Below are 19,367 nucleotides of genomic sequence, written 5' to 3' on the forward strand. Positions count from 1 at the left end.
CCAAAAACCTTTCAGATTTGCTTCTGGTGATTTCTGGTGATAGGTCGAGTCTCGAAAATTCCGAAAAATAATCAATTCTCAACGGCTTCGTGGTAGTCATTCATTCCTCACATAATGAGCCTCCTTTGTACATTCCAATTCGCTCCTGTTAACTTGGAAGAAATCAGTTCCTGAAATAGACTCAAAATGAGAAATTCATCTTGGATGTGCGCGACAGATAAATTGGAGAAGAAATCTTCCTGAAAGACCCGAGGAGTCACTTCCCGTCCTATGGTACAGAGCAGTTCGTGAAAATTACTCCAGATGAGAAAGACATGCCTAATCTGGTATCCTGATCTATTTCTCATGGAAACATCCACCAAAACACAAGTCTTTTCTCTCTTCAGCATTTGGTGGCGATTGATCGTGAAAATTCCTAAAAATGAGAAAGTTACAACTGTTAAATGCAATAAATCAGTGACAAATGGAATCATCCCCCAAAAGCCTTTCAGATTCGCTTCTTGGGATTTGGTAGCTATCAGTTCATGATTTGATGAAAATTACTCCAAATGAGACAGTTCTTCCTGATCAATGTTAGTAATTAATGACACTTGGAATCATCCTCCCAAATCCTTTGATAATTAACTCCTGGTGATTGTGAATAAATCGGTTCGTGAAAATTAGTAGGAAAGAGAAAATTCCTTCCTCACCCGTCTTCTGATGAATTTCCCATGGAATCATCCACCGGAAAAACAATTGCATTCTCTCTTGGTGCGTTGGAACAGATCGGTTTGTGCAAATTACTCAAAGAACGAAAATCATTCTTTACAAGCACCTCGTGGTAAAGACTCCGGCAATCCAGATTCTCTCCTCCTGAGTTTGTAGACATTGGTTCATGAAAATTACTAAAAAATCAAACATTTATTACTGATCACTGCATATAATTAGTACCTCATGGAATCATCCTCCAAGACCTTTTAGATACTCTGCTGGTCACTTGGTAGAGATGGGTAGTGTAAATTGCTAAAAAGGAGACCTTCAATACGAATCAGATGTAGCCATTGATGTCTCATGCACGCTTCCTCGAAAAGCCATTCGGATTCTCTCCTGATCCTTTGGTAGAGATGGGTTCATGAAAATTACAAAAATTCAACAGTAATTACTGATCACTGCTAGTCATTAACTCCATCTGGCATGATCCTCCAAAATCCTTTCAGATTTGCTTCTGGTGATTTCTGGTGATAGGTCGAGTCTCGAAAATTCCGAAAAATAATCAATTCTCAACGGCTTCGTGGTAGTCATTCATTCCTCACATAATGAGCCTCCTTTGTACATTCCAATTCGCTCCTGTTGACTTGGAAGAAATCAGTTCCTGAAATAGACTCAAAATGAGAAATTCATCTTGGATGTGCGCGACAGATAAATCGGAGAAGAAATCTTCCTGAAAGACCCGAGGAGTCACTTCTCGTCCTATGGTACAGAGCAGTTCGTGAAAATTACTCCAGATGAGAAAGACATGCCTAATCTGGTATCCTGATCTATTTCTCATGGAAACATCCACCAAAACACAAGTCTATTCTCTCTTCAGCATTTGGTGGAGATTGATCGTGAAAATTGCTAAAAATGAGAAAGTTATAACTGTTAAATGCAATAAATCAGTGACAAATGGAATCATCCCCCAAAAGCCTTTCAGATTCGCTTCTTGGGATTTGGTAGCTATCAGTTCATGATTTGATGAAAATTACTCCAAATGAGACAGTTCTTCCTGATCAATGTTAGTAATTAATGACACTTGGAATCATCCTCCCAAATCCTTTGATAATTAACTCCTGGTGATTGTGAATAAATCGGTTCGTGAAAATTAGTAGGAAAGAGAAAATTCCTTCCTCACCCGTCTTCTGATGAATTTCCCATGGAATCATCCACCGGAAAAACAATTGCATTCTCTCTTGGTGCGTTGGAACAGATCGGTTTGTGCAAATTACTCAAAGAACGAAAATCATTCTTTACAAGCACCTCGTGGTAAAGACTCCGGCAATCCAGATTCTCTCCTCCTGAGTTTGTAGAGATTGGTTCATGAAAATTACTAAAAAATCAAACATTTATTACTGATCACTGCATATAATTAGTACCTCATGGAATCATCCTCCAAGACCTTTTAGATACTCTGCTGGTCACTTGGTAGAGATGGGTAGTGTAAATTGCTAAAAAGGAGACCTTCAATACGAATCAGATGTAGCCATTGATGTCTCATGCACGCTTCCTCGAAAAGCCATTCGGATTCTCTCCTGATCCTTTGGTAGAGATGGGTTCATGAAAATTACAAAAATTCAACAGTAATTACTGATCACTGCTAGTCATTAACTCCATCTGGCATGATCCTCCCAAATCCTTTCAGATTTGCTTCTGGTGATTTCTGGTGATAGGTCGAGTCTCGAAAATTCCGAAAAATAATCAATTCTCAACGGCTTCGTGGTAGTCATTCATTCCTCACATAATGAGCCTCCTTTGTACATTCCAATTCGCTCCTGTTGACTTGGAAGAAATCAGTTCCTGAAAAATAGACTCAAAATGAGAAATTCATCTTGGATGTGCGCGACAGATAAATTGGAGAAGAAATCTTCCTGAAAGACCCGAGGAGTCACTTCTCGTCCTATGGTACAGAGCAGTTCGTGAAAATTACTCCAGATGAGAAAGACATGCCTAATCTGGTATCCTGATCTATTTCTCATGGAAACATCCACCAAAACACAAGTCTTTTCTCTCTTCAGCATTTGGTGGCGATTGATCGTGAAAATTCCTAAAAATGAGAAAGTTACAACTGTTAAATGCAATAAATCAGTGACAAATGGAATCATCCCCCAAAAGCCTTTCAGATTCGCTTCTTGGGATTTGGTAGCTATCAGTTCATGATTTGATGAAAATTACTCCAAATGAGACAGTTCTTCCTGATCAATGTTAGTAATTAATGACACTTGGAATCATCCTCCCAAATCCTTTGATAATTAACTCCTGGTGATTGTGAATAAATCGGTTCGTGAAAATTAGTAGGAAAGAGAAAATTCCTTCCTCACCCGTCTTCTGATGAATTTCCCATGGAATCATCCACCGGAAAAACAATTGCATTCTCTCTTGGTGCGTTGGAACAGATCGGTTTGTGCAAATTACTCAAAGAACGAAAATCATTCTTTACAAGCACCTCGTGGTAAAGACTCCGGCAATCCAGATTCTCTCCTCCTGAGTTTGTAGAGATTGGTTCATGAAAATTACTAAAAAATCAAACATTTATTACTGATCACTGCATATAATTAGTACCTCATGGAATCATCCTCCAAGACCTTTTAGATACTCTGCTGGTCACTTGGTAGAGATGGGTAGTGTAAATTGCTAAAAAGGAGACCTTCAATACGAATCAGATGTAGCCATTGATGTCTCATGCACGCTTCCTCGAAAAGCCATTCGGATTCTCTCCTGATCCTTTGGTAGAGATGGGTTCATGAAAATTACAAAAATTCAACAGTAATTACTGATCACTGCTAGTCATTAACTCCATCTGGCATGATCCTCCAAAATCCTTTCAGATTTGCTTCTGGTGATTTCTGGTGATAGGTCGAGTCTCGAAAATTCCGAAAAATAATCAATTCTCAACGGCTTCGTGGTAGTCATTCATTCCTCACATAATGAGCCTCCTTTGTACATTCCAATTCGCTCCTGTTGACTTGGAAGAAATCAGTTCCTGAAATAGACTCAAAATGAGAAATTCATCTTGGATGTGCGCGACAGATAAATTGGAGAAGAAATCTTCCTGAAAGACCCGAGGAGTCACTTCTCGTCCTATGGTACAGAGCAGTTCGTGAAAATTACTCCAGATGAGAAAGACATGCCTAATCTGGTATCCTGATCTATTTCTCATGGAAACATCCACCAAAACACAAGTCTATTCTCTCTTCAGCATTTGGTGGAGATTGATCGTGAAAATTGCTAAAAATGAGAAAGTTATAACTGTTAAATGCAATAAATCAGTGACAAATGGAATCATCCCCCAAAAGCCTTTCAGATTCGCTTCTTGGGATTTGGTAGCTATCAGTTCATGATTTGATGAAAATTACTCCAAATGAGACAGTTCTTCCTGATCAATGTTAGTAATTAATGACACTTGGAATCATCCTCCCAAATCCTTTGATAATTAACTCCTGGTGATTGTGAATAAATCGGTTCGTGAAAATTAGTAGGAAAGAGAAAATTCCTTCCTCACCCGTCTTCTGATGAATTTCCCATGGAATCATCCACCGGAAAAACAATTGCATTCTCTCTTGGTGCGTTGGAACAGATCGGTTTGTGCAAATTACTCAAAGAACGAAAATCATTCTTTACAAGCACCTCGTGGTAAAGACTCCGGCAATCCAGATTCTCTCCTCCTGAGTTTGTAGAGATTGGTTCATGAAAATTACTAAAAAATCAAACATTTATTACTGATCACTGCATATAATTAGTACCTCATGGAATCATCCTCCAAGACCTTTTAGATACTCTGCTGGTCACTTGGTAGAGATGGGTAGTGTAAATTGCTAAAAAGGAGACCTTCAATACGAATCAGATGTAGCCATTGATGTCTCATGCACGCTTCCTCGAAAAGCCATTCGGATTCTCTCCTGATCCTTTGGTAGAGATGGGTTCATGAAAATTACAAAAATTCAACAGTAATTACTGATCACTGCTAGTCATTAACTCCATCTGGCATGATCCTCCCAAATCCTTTCAGATTTGCTTCTGGTGATTTCTGGTGATAGGTCGAGTCTCGAAAATTCCGAAAAATAATCAATTCTCAACGGCTTCGTGGTAGTCATTCATTCCTCACATAATGAGCCTCCTTTGTACATTCCAATTCGCTCCTGTTGACTTGGAAGAAATCAGTTCCTGAAAAATAGACTCAAAATGAGAAATTCATCTTGGATGTGCGCGACAGATAAATTGGAGAAGAAATCTTCCTGAAAGACCCGAGGAGTCACTTCTCGTCCTATGGTACAGAGCAGTTCGTGAAAATTACTCCAGATGAGAAAGACATGCCTAATCTGGTATCCTGATCTATTTCTCATGGAAACATCCACCAAAACACAAGTCTTTTCTCTCTTCAGCATTTGGTGGCGATTGATCGTGAAAATTCCTAAAAATGAGAAAGTTACAACTGTTAAATGCAATAAATCAGTGACAAATGGAATCATCCCCCAAAAGCCTTTCAGATTCGCTTCTTGGGATTTGGTAGCTATCAGTTCATGATTTGATGAAAATTACTCCAAATGAGACAGTTCTTCCTGATCAATGTTAGTAATTAATGACACTTGGAATCATCCTCCCAAATCCTTTGATAATTAACTCCTGGTGATTGTGAATAAATCGGTTCGTGAAAATTAGTAGGAAAGAGAAAATTCCTTCCTCACCCGTCTTCTGATGAATTTCCCATGGAATCATCCACCGGAAAAACAATTGCATTCTCTCTTGGTGCGTTGGAACAGATCGGTTTGTGCAAATTACTCAAAGAACGAAAATCATTCTTTACAAGCACCTCGTGGTAAAGACTCCGGCAATCCAGATTCTCTCCTCCTGAGTTTGTAGAGATTGGTTCATGAAAATTACTAAAAAATCAAACATTTATTACTGATCACTGCATATAATTAGTACCTCATGGAATCATCCTCCAAGACCTTTTAGATACTCTGCTGGTCACTTGGTAGAGATGGGTAGTGTAAATTGCTAAAAAGGAGACCTTCAATACGAATCAGATGTAGCCATTGATGTCTCATGCACGCTTCCTCGAAAAGCCATTCGGATTCTCTCCTGATCCTTTGGTAGAGATGGGTTCATGAAAATTACAAAAATTCAACAGTAATTACTGATCACTGCTAGTCATTAACTCCATCTGGCATGATCCTCCAAAATCCTTTCAGATTTGCTTCTGGTGATTTCTGGTGATAGGTCGAGTCTCGAAAATTCCGAAAAATAATCAATTCTCAACGGCTTCGTGGTAGTCATTCATTCCTCACATAATGAGCCTCCTTTGTACATTCCAATTCGCTCCTGTTGACTTGGAAGAAATCAGTTCCTGAAATAGACTCAAAATGAGAAATTCATCTTGGATGTGCGCGACAGATAAATTGGAGAAGAAATCTTCCTGAAAGACCCGAGGAGTCACTTCTCGTCCTATGGTACAGAGCAGTTCGTGAAAATTACTCCAGATGAGAAAGACATGCCTAATCTGGTATCCTGATCTATTTCTCATGGAAACATCCACCAAAACACAAGTCTATTCTCTCTTCAGCATTTGGTGGAGATTGATCGTGAAAATTGCTAAAAATGAGAAAGTTATAACTGTTAAATGCAATAAATCAGTGACAAATGGAATCATCCCCCAAAAGCCTTTCAGATTCGCTTCTTGGGATTTGGTAGCTATCAGTTCATGATTTGATGAAAATTACTCCAAATGAGACAGTTCTTCCTGATCAATGTTAGTAATTAATGACACTTGGAATCATCCTCCCAAATCCTTTGATAATTAACTCCTGGTGATTGTGAATAAATCGGTTCGTGAAAATTAGTAGGAAAGAGAAAATTCCTTCCTCACCCGTCTTCTGATGAATTTCCCATGGAATCATCCACCGGAAAAACAATTGCATTCTCTCTTGGTGCGTTGGAACAGATCGGTTTGTGCAAATTACTCAAAGAACGAAAATCATTCTTTACAAGCACCTCGTGGTAAAGACTCCGGCAATCCAGATTCTCTCCTCCTGAGTTTGTAGAGCAAATTGGTTCATGAAAATTACTAAAAAATCAAACATTTATTACTGATCACTGCATATAATTAGTACCTCATGGAATCATCCTCCAAGACCTTTTAGATACTCTGCTGGTCACTTGGTAGAGATGGGTAGTGTAAATTGCTAAAAAGGAGACCTTCAATACGAATCAGATGTAGCCATTGATGTCTCATGCACGCTTCCTCGAAAAGCCATTCGGATTCTCTCCTGATCCTTTGGTAGAGATGGATTCATGAAAATTACAAAAATTCAACAGTAATTACTGATCACTGCTAGTCATTAACTCCATCTGGCATGATCCTCCAAAATCCTTTCAGATTTGCTTCTGGTGATTTCTGGTGATAGGTCGAGTCTCGAAAATTCCGAAAAATAATCAATTCTCAACGGCTTCGTGGTAGTCATTCATTCCTCACATAATGAGCCTCCTTTGTACATTCCAATTCGCTCCTGTTAACTTGGAAGAAATCAGTTCCTGAAATAGACTCAAAATGAGAAATTCATCTTGGATGTGCGCGACAGATAAATTGGAGAAGAAATCTTCCTGAAAGACCCGAGGAGTCACTTCTCGTCCTATGGTACAGAGCAGTTCGTGAAAATTACTCCAGATGAGAAAGACATGCCTAATCTGGTATCCTGATCTATTTCTCATGGAAACATCCACCAAAACACAAGTCTATTCTCTCTTCAGCATTTGGTGGCGATTGATCGTGAAAATTGCTAAAAATGAGAAAGTTACAACTGTTAAATGCAATAAATCAGTGACAAATGGAATCATCCCCCAAAAGCCTTTCAGATTCGCTTCTTGGGATTTGGTAGCTATCAGTTCATGATTTGATGAAAATTACTCCAAATGAGACAGTTCTTCCTGATCAATGTTAGTAATTAATGACACTTGGAATCATCCTCCCAAATCCTTTGATAATTAACTCCTGGTGATTGTGAATAAATCGGTTCGTGAAAATTAGTAGGAAAGAGAAAATTCCTTCCTCACCCATCTTCTGATGAATTTCCCATGGAATCATCCACCGGAAAAACAATTGCATTCTCTCTTGGTGCGTTGGAACAGATCGGTTTGTGCAAATTACTCAAAGAACGAAAATCATTCTTTACAAGCACCTCGTGGTAAAGACTCCGGCAATCCAGATTCTCTCCTCCTGAGTTTGTAGAGATTGGTTCATGAAAATTACTAAAAAATCAAACATTTATTACTGATCACTGCATATAATTAGTACCTCATGGAATCATCCTCCAAGACCTTTTAGATACTCTGCTGGTCACTTGGTAGAGATGGGTAGTGTAAATTGCTAAAAAGGAGACCTTCAATACGAATCAGATGTAGCCATTGATGTCTCATGCACGCTTCCTCGAAAAGCCATTCGGATTCTCTCCTGATCCTTTGGTAGAGATGGATTCATGAAAATTACAAAAATTCAACAGTAATTACTGATCACTGCTAGTCATTAACTCCATCTGGCATGATCCTCCAAAAACCTTTCAGATTTGCTTCTGGTGATTTCTGGTGATAGGTCGAGTCTCGAAAATTCCGAAAAATAATCAATTCTCAACGGCTTCGTGGTAGTCATTCATTCCTCACATAATGAGCCTCCTTTGTACATTCCAATTCGCTCCTGTTAACTTGGAAGAAATCAGTTCCTGAAATAGACTCAAAATGAGAAATTCATCTTGGATGTGCGCGACAGATAAATTGGAGAAGAAATCTTCCTGAAAGACCCGAGGAGTCACTTCTCGTCCTATGGTACAGAGCAGTTCGTGAAAATTACTCCAGATGAGAAAGACATGCCTAATCTGGTATCCTGATCTATTTCTCATGGAAACATCCACCAAAACACAAGTCTTTTCTCTCTTCAGCATTTGGTGGCGATTGATCGTGAAAATTCCTAAAAATGAGAAAGTTACAACTGTTAAATGCAATAAATCAGTGACAAATGGAATCATCCCCCAAAAGCCTTTCAGATTCGCTTCTTGGGATTTGGTAGCTATCAGTTCATGATTTGATGAAAATTACTCCAAATGAGACAGTTCTTCCTGATCAATGTTAGTAATTAATGACACTTGGAATCATCCTCCCAAATCCTTTGATAATTAACTCCTGGTGATTGTGAATAAATCGGTTCGTGAAAATTAGTAGGAAAGAGAAAATTCCTTCCTCACCCGTCTTCTGATGAATTTCCCATGGAATCATCCACCGGAAAAACAATTGCATTCTCTCTTGGTGCGTTGGAACAGATCGGTTTGTGCAAATTACTCAAAGAACGAAAATCATTCTTTACAAGCACCTCGTGGTAAAGACTCCGGCAATCCAGATTCTCTCCTCCTGAGTTTGTAGAGATTGGTTCATGAAAATTACTAAAAAATCAAACATTTATTACTGATCACTGCATATAATTAGTACCTCATGGAATCATCCTCCAAGACCTTTTAGATACTCTGCTGGTCACTTGGTAGAGATGGGTAGTGTAAATTGCTAAAAAGGAGACCTTCAATACGAATCAGATGTAGCCATTGATGTCTCATGCACGCTTCCTCGAAAAGCCATTCGGATTCTCTCCTGATCCTTTGGTAGAGATGGGTTCATGAAAATTACAAAAATTCAACAGTAATTACTGATCACTGCTAGTCATTAACTCCATCTGGCATGATCCTCCAAAATCCTTTCAGATTTGCTTCTGGTGATTTCTGGTGATAGGTCGAGTCTCGAAAATTCCGAAAAATAATCAATTCTCAACGGCTTCGTGGTAGTCATTCATTCCTCACATAATGAGCCTCCTTTGTACATTCCAATTCGCTCCTGTTGACTTGGAAGAAATCAGTTCCTGAAATAGACTCAAAATGAGAAATTCATCTTGGATGTGCGCGACAGATAAATTGGAGAAGAAATCTTCCTGAAAGACCCGAGGAGTCACTTCTCGTCCTATGGTACAGAGCAGTTCGTGAAAATTACTCCAGATGAGAAAGACATGCCTAATCTGGTATCCTGATCTATTTCTCATGGAAACATCCACCAAAACACAAGTCTATTCTCTCTTCAGCATTTGGTGGAGATTGATCGTGAAAATTGCTAAAAATGAGAAAGTTATAACTGTTAAATGCAATAAATCAGTGACAAATGGAATCATCCCCCAAAAGCCTTTCAGATTCGCTTCTTGGGATTTGGTAGCTATCAGTTCATGATTTGATGAAAATTACTCCAAATGAGACAGTTCTTCCTGATCAATGTTAGTAATTAATGACACTTGGAATCATCCTCCCAAATCCTTTGATAATTAACTCCTGGTGATTGTGAATAAATCGGTTCGTGAAAATTAGTAGGAAAGAGAAAATTCCTTCCTCACCCATCTTCTGATGAATTTCCCATGGAATCATCCACCGGAAAAACAATTGCATTCTCTCTTGGTGCGTTGGAACAGATCGGTTTGTGCAAATTACTCAAAGAACGAAAATCATTCTTTACAAGCACCTCGTGGTAAAGACTCCGGCAATCCAGATTCTCTCCTCCTGAGTTTGTAGAGATTGGTTCATGAAAATTACTAAAAAATCAAACATTTATTACTGATCACTGCATATAATTAGTACCTCATGGAATCATCCTCCAAGACCTTTTAGATACTCTGCTGGTCACTTGGTAGAGATGGGTAGTGTAAATTGCTAAAAAGGAGACCTTCAATACGAATCAGATGTAGCCATTGATGTCTCATGCACGCTTCCTCGAAAAGCCATTCGGATTCTCTCCTGATCCTTTGGTAGAGATGGGTTCATGAAAATTACAAAAATTCAACAGTAATTACTGATCACTGCTAGTCATTAACTCCATCTGGCATGATCCTCCAAAATCCTTTCAGATTTGCTTCTGGTGATTTCTGGTGATAGGTCGAGTCTCGAAAATTCCGAAAAATAATCAATTCTCAACGGCTTCGTGGTAGTCATTCATTCCTCACATAATGAGCCTCCTTTGTACATTCCAATTCGCTCCTGTTGACTTGGAAGAAATCAGTTCCTGAAATAGACTCAAAATGAGAAATTCATCTTGGATGTGCGCGACAGATAAATTGGAGAAGAAATCTTCCTGAAAGACCCGAGGAGTCACTTCTCGTCCTATGGTACAGAGCAGTTCGTGAAAATTACTCCAGATGAGAAAGACATGCCTAATCTGGTATCCTGATCTATTTCTCATGGAAACATCCACCAAAACACAAGTCTATTCTCTCTTCAGCATTTGGTGGCGATTGATCGTGAAAATTCCTAAAAATGAGAAAGTTACAACTGTTAAATGCAATAAATCAGTGACAAATGGAATCATCCCCCAAAAGCCTTTCAGATTCGCTTCTTGGGATTTGGTAGCTATCAGTTCATGATTTGATGAAAATTACTCCAAATGAGACAGTTCTTCCTGATCAATGTTAGTAATTAATGACACTTGGAATCATCCTCCCAAATCCTTTGATAATTAACTCCTGGTGATTGTGAATAAATCGGTTCGTGAAAATTAGTAGGAAAGAGAAAATTCCTTCCTCACCCGTCTTCTGATGAATTTCCCATGGAATCATCCACCGGAAAAACAATTGCATTCTCTCTTGGTGCGTTGGAACAGATCGGTTTGTGCAAATTACTCAAAGAACGAAAATCATTCTTTACAAGCACCTCGTGGTAAAGACTCCGGCAATCCAGATTCTCTCCTCCTGAGTTTGTAGACATTGGTTCATGAAAATTACTAAAAAATCAAACATTTATTACTGATCACTGCATATAATTAGTACCTCATGGAATCATCCTCCAAGACCTTTTAGATACTCTGCTGGTAACTTGGTAGAGATGGGTAGTGTAAATTGCTAAAAAGGAGACCTTCAATACGAATCAGATGTAGCCATTGATGTCTCATGCACGCTTCCTCGAAAAGCCATTCGGATTCTCTCCTGATCCTTTGGTAGAGATGGATTCATGAAAATTACAAAAATTCAACAGTAATTACTGATCACTGCTAGTCATTAACTCCATCTGGCATGATCCTCCAAAAACCTTTCAGATTTGCTTCTGGTGATTTCTGGTGATAGGTCGAGTCTCGAAAATTCCGAAAAATAATCAATTCTCAACGGCTTCGTGGTAGTCATTCATTCCTCACATAATGAGCCTCCTTTGTACATTCCAATTCGCTCCTGTTAACTTGGAAGAAATCAGTTCCTGAAATAGACTCAAAATGAGAAATTCATCTTGGATGTGCGCGACAGATAAATTGGAGAAGAAATCTTCCTGAAAGACCCGAGGAGTCACTTCTCGTCCTATGGTACAGAGCAGTTCGTGAAAATTACTCCAGATGAGAAAGACATGCCTAATCTGGTATCCTGATCTATTTCTCATGGAAACATCCACCAAAACACAAGTCTTTTCTCTCTTCAGCATTTGGTGGCGATTGATCGTGAAAATTCCTAAAAATGAGAAAGTTACAACTGTTAAATGCAATAAATCAGTGACAAATGGAATCATCCCCCAAAAGCCTTTCAGATTCGCTTCTTGGGATTTGGTAGCTATCAGTTCATGATTTGATGAAAATTACTCCAAATGAGACAGTTCTTCCTGATCAATGTTAGTAATTAATGACACTTGGAATCATCCTCCCAAATCCTTTGATAATTAACTCCTGGTGATTGTGAATAAATCGGTTCGTGAAAATTAGTAGGAAAGAGAAAATTCCTTCCTCACCCGTCTTCTGATGAATTTCCCATGGAATCATCCACCGGAAAAACAATTGCATTCTCTCTTGGTGCGTTGGAACAGATCGGTTTGTGCAAATTACTCAAAGAACGAAAATCATTCTTTACAAGCACCTCGTGGTAAAGACTCCGGCAATCCAGATTCTCTCCTCCTGAGTTTGTAGACATTGGTTCATGAAAATTACTAAAAAATCAAACATTTATTACTGATCACTGCATATAATTAGTACCTCATGGAATCATCCTCCAAGACCTTTTAGATACTCTGCTGGTCACTTGGTAGAGATGGGTAGTGTAAATTGCTAAAAAGGAGACCTTCAATACGAATCAGATGTAGCCATTGATGTCTCATGCACGCTTCCTCGAAAAGCCATTCGGATTCTCTCCTGATCCTTTGGTAGAGATGGGTTCATGAAAATTACAAAAATTCAACAGTAATTACTGATCACTGCTAGTCATTAACTCCATCTGGCATGATCCTCCAAAATCCTTTCAGATTTGCTTCTGGTGATTTCTGGTGATAGGTCGAGTCTCGAAAATTCCGAAAAATAATCAATTCTCAACGGCTTCGTGGTAGTCATTCATTCCTCACATAATGAGCCTCCTTTGTACATTCCAATTCGCTCCTGTTGACTTGGAAGAAATCAGTTCCTGAAATAGACTCAAAATGAGAAATTCATCTTGGATGTGCGCGACAGATAAATCGGAGAAGAAATCTTCCTGAAAGACCCGAGGAGTCACTTCTCGTCCTATGGTACAGAGCAGTTCGTGAAAATTACTCCAGATGAGAAAGACATGCCTAATCTGGTATCCTGATCTATTTCTCATGGAAACATCCACCAAAACACAAGTCTATTCTCTCTTCAGCATTTGGTGGAGATTGATCGTGAAAATTGCTAAAAATGAGAAAGTTATAACTGTTAAATGCAATAAATCAGTGACAAATGGAATCATCCCCCAAAAGCCTTTCAGATTCGCTTCTTGGGATTTGGTAGCTATCAGTTCATGATTTGATGAAAATTACTCCAAATGAGACAGTTCTTCCTGATCAATGTTAGTAATTAATGACACTTGGAATCATCCTCCCAAATCCTTTGATAATTAACTCCTGGTGATTGTGAATAAATCGGTTCGTGAAAATTAGTAGGAAAGAGAAAATTCCTTCCTCACCCGTCTTCTGATGAATTTCCCATGGAATCATCCACCGGAAAAACAATTGCATTCTCTCTTGGTGCGTTGGAACAGATCGGTTTGTGCAAATTACTCAAAGAACGAAAATCATTCTTTACAAGCACCTCGTGGTAAAGACTCCGGCAATCCAGATTCTCTCCTCCTGAGTTTGTAGAGATTGGTTCATGAAAATTACTAAAAAATCAAACATTTATTACTGATCACTGCATATAATTAGTACCTCATGGAATCATCCTCCAAGACCTTTTAGATACTCTGCTGGTCACTTGGTAGAGATGGGTAGTGTAAATTGCTAAAAAGGAGACCTTCAATACGAATCAGATGTAGCCATTGATGTCTCATGCACGCTTCCTCGAAAAGCCATTCGGATTCTCTCCTGATCCTTTGGTAGAGATGGGTTCATGAAAATTACAAAAATTCAACAGTAATTACTGATCACTGCTAGTCATTAACTCCATCTGGCATGATCCTCCCAAATCCTTTCAGATTTGCTTCTGGTGATTTCTGGTGATAGGTCGAGTCTCGAAAATTCCGAAAAATAATCAATTCTCAACGGCTTCGTGGTAGTCATTCATTCCTCACATAATGAGCCTCCTTTGTACATTCCAATTCGCTCCTGTTGACTTGGAAGAAATCAGTTCCTGAAAAATAGACTCAAAATGAGAAATTCATCTTGGATGTGCGCGACAGATAAATTGGAGAAGAAATCTTCCTGAAAGACCCGAGGAGTCACTTCTCGTCCTATGGTACAGAGCAGTTCGTGAAAATTACTCCAGATGAGAAAGACATGCCTAATCTGGTATCCTGATCTATTTCTCATGGAAACATCCACCAAAACACAAGTCTTTTCTCTCTTCAGCATTTGGTGGCGATTGATCGTGAAAATTCCTAAAAATGAGAAAGTTACAACTGTTAAATGCAATAAATCAGTGACAAATGGAATCATCCCCCAAAAGCCTTTCAGATTCGCTTCTTGGGATTTGGTAGCTATCAGTTCATGATTTGATGAAAATTACTCCAAATGAGACAGTTCTTCCTGATCAATGTTAGTAATTAATGACACTTGGAATCATCCTCCCAAATCCTTTGATAATTAACTCCTGGTGATTGTGAATAAATCGGTTCGTGAAAATTAGTAGGAAAGAGAAAATTCCTTCCTCACCCGTCTTCTGATGAATTTCCCATGGAATCATCCACCGGAAAAACAATTGCATTCTCTCTTGGTGCGTTGGAACAGATCGGTTTGTGCAAATTACTCAAAGAACGAAAATCATTCTTTACAAGCACCTCGTGGTAAAGACTCCGGCAATCCAGATTCTCTCCTCCTGAGTTTGTAGAGATTGGTTCATGAAAATTACTAAAAAATCAAACATTTATTACTGATCACTGCATATAATTAGTACCTCATGGAATCATCCTCCAAGACCTTTTAGATACTCTGCTGGTCACTTGGTAGAGATGGGTAGTGTAAATTGCTAAAAAGGAGACCTTCAATACGAATCAGATGTAGCCATTGATGTCTCATGCACGCTTCCTCGAAAAGCCATTCGGATTCTCTCCTGATCCTTTGGTAGAGATGGGTTCATGAAAATTACAAAAATTCAACAGTAATTACTGATCACTGCTAGTCATTAACTCCATCTGGCATGATCCTCCAAAATCCTTTCAGATTTGCTTCTGGTGATTTCTGGTGATAGGTCGAGTCTCGAAAATTCCGAAAAATAATCAATTCTCAACGGCTTCGTGGTAGTCATTCATTCCTCACATAATGAGCCTCCTTTGTACATTCCAATTCGCTCCTGTTGACTTGGAAGAAATCAGTTCCTGAAATAGACTCAAAATGAGAAATTCATCTTGGATGTGCGCGACAGATAAATTGGAGAAGAAATCTTCCTGAAAGACCCGAGGAGTCACTTCTCGTCCTATGGTACAGAGCAGTTCGTGAAAATTACTCCAGATGAGAAAGACATGCCTAATCTGGTATCCTGATCTATTTCTCATGGAAACATCCACCAAAACACAAGTCTATTCTCTCTTCAGCATTTGGTGGAGATTGATCGTGAAAATTGCTAAAAATGAGAAAGTTATAACTGTTAAATGCAATAAATCAGTGACAAATGGAATCATCCCCCAAAAGCCTTTCAGATTCGCTTCTTGGGATTTGGTAGCTATCAGTTCATGATTTGATGAAAATTACTCCAAATGAGACAGTTCTTCCTGATCAATGTTAGTAATTAATGACACTTGGAATCATCCTCCCAAATCCTTTGATAATTAACTCCTGGTGATTGTGAATAAATCGGTTCGTGAAAATTAGTAGGAAAGAGAAAATTCCTTCCTCACCCGTCTTCTGATGAATTTCCCATGGAATCATCCACCGGAAAAACAATTGCATTCTCTCTTGGTGCGTTGGAACAGATCGGTTTGTGCAAATTACTCAAAGAACGAAAATCATTCTTTACAAGCACCTCGTGGTAAAGACTCCGGCAATCCAGATTCTCTCCTCCTGAGTTTGTAGACATTGGTTCATGAAAATTACTAAAAAATCAAACATTTATTACTGATCACTGCATATAATTAGTACCTCATGGAATCATCCTCCAAGACCTTTTAGATACTCTGCTGGTCACTTGGTAGAGATGGGTAGTGTAAATTGCTAAAAAGGAGACCTTCAATACGAATCAGATGTAGCCATTGATGTCTCATGCACGCTTCCTCGAAAAGCCATTCGGATTCTCTCCTGATCCTTTGGTAGAGATGGGTTCATGAAAATTACAAAAATTCAACAGTAATTACTGATCACTGCTAGTCATTAACTCCATCTGGCATGATCCTCCCAAATCCTTTCAGATTTGCTTCTGGTGATTTCTGGTGATAGGTCGAGTCTCGAAAATTCCGAAAAATAATCAATTCTCAACGGCTTCGTGGTAGTCATTCATTCCTCACATAATGAGCCTCCTTTGTACATTCCAATTCGCTCCTGTTGACTTGGAAGAAATCAGTTCCTGAAAAATAGACTCAAAATGAGAAATTCATCTTGGATGTGCGCGACAGATAAATTGGAGAAGAAATCTTCCTGAAAGACCCGAGGAGTCACTTCTCGTCCTATGGTACAGAGCAGTTCGTGAAAATTACTCCAGATGAGAAAGACATGCCTAATCTGGTATCCTGATCTATTTCTCATGGAAACATCCACCAAAACACAAGTCTTTTCTCTCTTCAGCATTTGGTGGAGATTGATCGTGAAAATTCCTAAAAATGAGAAAGTTACAACTGTTAAATGCAATAAATCAGTGACAAATGGAATCATCCCCCAAAAGCCTTTCAGATTCGCTTCTTGGGATTTGGTAGCTATCAGTTCATGATTTGATGAAAATTACTCCAAATGAGACAGTTCTTCCTGATCAATGTTAGTAATTAATGACACTTGGAATCATCCTCCCAAATCCTTTGATAATTAACTCCTGGTGATTGTGAATAAATCGGTTCGTGAAAATTAGTAGGAAAGAGAAAATTCCTTCCTCACCCGTCTTCTGATGAATTTCCCATGGAATCATCCACCGGAAAAACAATTGCATTCTCTCTTGGTGCGTTGGAACAGATCGGTTTGTGCAAATTACTCAAAGAACGAAAATCATTCTTTACAAGCACCTCGTGGTAAAGACTCCGGCAATCCAGATTCTCTCCTCCTGAGTTTGTAGACATTGGTTCATGAAAATTACTAAAAAATCAAACATTTATTACTGATCACTGCATATAATTAGTACCTCATGGAATCATCCTCCAAGACCTTTTAGATACTCTGCTGGTAACTTGGTAGAGATGGGTAGTGTAAATTGCTAAAAAGGAGACCTTCAATACGAATCAGATGTAGCCATTGATGTCTCATGCACGCTTCCTCGAAAAGCCATTCGGATTCTCTCCTGATCCTTTGGTAGAGATGGGTTCATGAAAATTACAAAAATTCAACAGTAATTACTGATCACTGCTAGTCATTAACTCCATCTGGCATGATCCTCCAAAATCCTTTCAGATTTGCTTCTGGTGATTTCTGGTGATAGGTCGAGTCTCGAAAATTCCGAAAAATAATCAATTCTCAACGGCTTCGTGGTAGTCATTCATTCCTCACATAATGAGCCTCCTTTGTACATTCCAATTCGCTCCTGTTGACTTGGAAGAAATCAGTTCCTGAAATAGACTCAAAATGAGAAATTCATCTTGGATGTGCGCGACAGATAAATTGGAGAAGAAATCTTCCTGAAAGACCCGAGGAGTCACTTCTCGTCCTATGGTACAGAGCAGTTCGTGAAAATTACTCCAGATGAGAAAGACATGCCTAATCTGGTATCCTGATCTATTTCTCATGGAAACATCCACCAAAACACAAGTCTATTCTCTCTTCAGCATTTGGTGGAGATTGATCGTGAAAATTGCTAAAAATGAGAAAGTTATAACTGTTAAATGCAATAAATCAGTGACAAATGGAATCATCCCCCAAAAGCCTTTCAGATTCGCTTCTTGGGATTTGGTAGCTATCAGTTCATGATTTGATGAAAATTACTCCAAATGAGACAGTTCTTCCTGATCAATGTTAGTAATTAATGACACTTGGAATCATCCTCCCAAATCCTTTGATAATTAACTCCTGGTGATTGTGAATAAATCGGTTCGTGAAAATTAGTAGGAAAGAGAAAATTCCTTCCTCACCCGTCTTCTGATGAATTTCCCATGGAATCATCCACCGGAAAAACAATTGCATTCTCTCTTGGTGCGTTGGAACAGATCGGTTTGTGCAAATTACTCAAAGAACGAAAATCATTCTTTACAAGCACCTCGTGGTAAAGACTCCGGCAATCCAGATTCTCTCCTCCTGAGTTTGTAGAGATTGGTTCATGAAAATTACTAAAAAATCAAACATTTATTACTGATCACTGCATATAATTAGTACCTCATGGAATCATCCTCCAAGACCTTTTAGATACTCTGCTGGTCACTTGGTAGAGATGGGTAGTGTAAATTGCTAAAAAGGAGACCTTCAATACGAATCAGATGTAGCCATTGATGTCTCATGCACGCTTCCTCGAAAAGCCATTCGGATTCTCTCCTGATCCTTTGGTAGAGATGGGTTCATGAAAATTACAAAAATTCAACAGTAATTACTGATCACTGCTAGTCATTAACTCCATCTGGCATGATCCTCCCAAATCCTTTCAGATTTGCTTCTGGTGATTTCTGGTGATAGGTCGAGTCTCGAAAATTCCGAAAAATAATCAATTCTCAACGGCTTCGTGGTAGTCATTCATTCCTCACATAATGAGCCTCCTTTGTACATTCCAATTCGCTCCTGTTGACTTGGAAGAAATCAGTTCCTGAAAAATAGACTCAAAATGAGAAATTCATCTTGGATGTGCGCGACAGATAAATTGGAGAAGAAATCTTCCTGAAAGACCCGAGGAGTCACTTCTCGTCCTATGGTACAGAGCAGTTCGTGAAAATTACTCCAGATGAGAAAGACATGCCTAATCTGGTATCCTGATCTATTTCTCATGGAAACATCCACCAAAACACAAGTCTTTTCTCTCTTCAGCATTTGGTGGAGATTGATCGTGAAAATTCCTAAAAATGAGAAAGTTACAACTGTTAAATGCAATAAATCAGT

This window comes from Eretmochelys imbricata, chromosome 21, assembly GCF_965152235.1.
Source record: "Eretmochelys imbricata isolate rEreImb1 chromosome 21, rEreImb1.hap1, whole genome shotgun sequence".
NCBI classification, from domain to species: domain Eukaryota; kingdom Metazoa; phylum Chordata; order Testudines; family Cheloniidae; genus Eretmochelys; species Eretmochelys imbricata.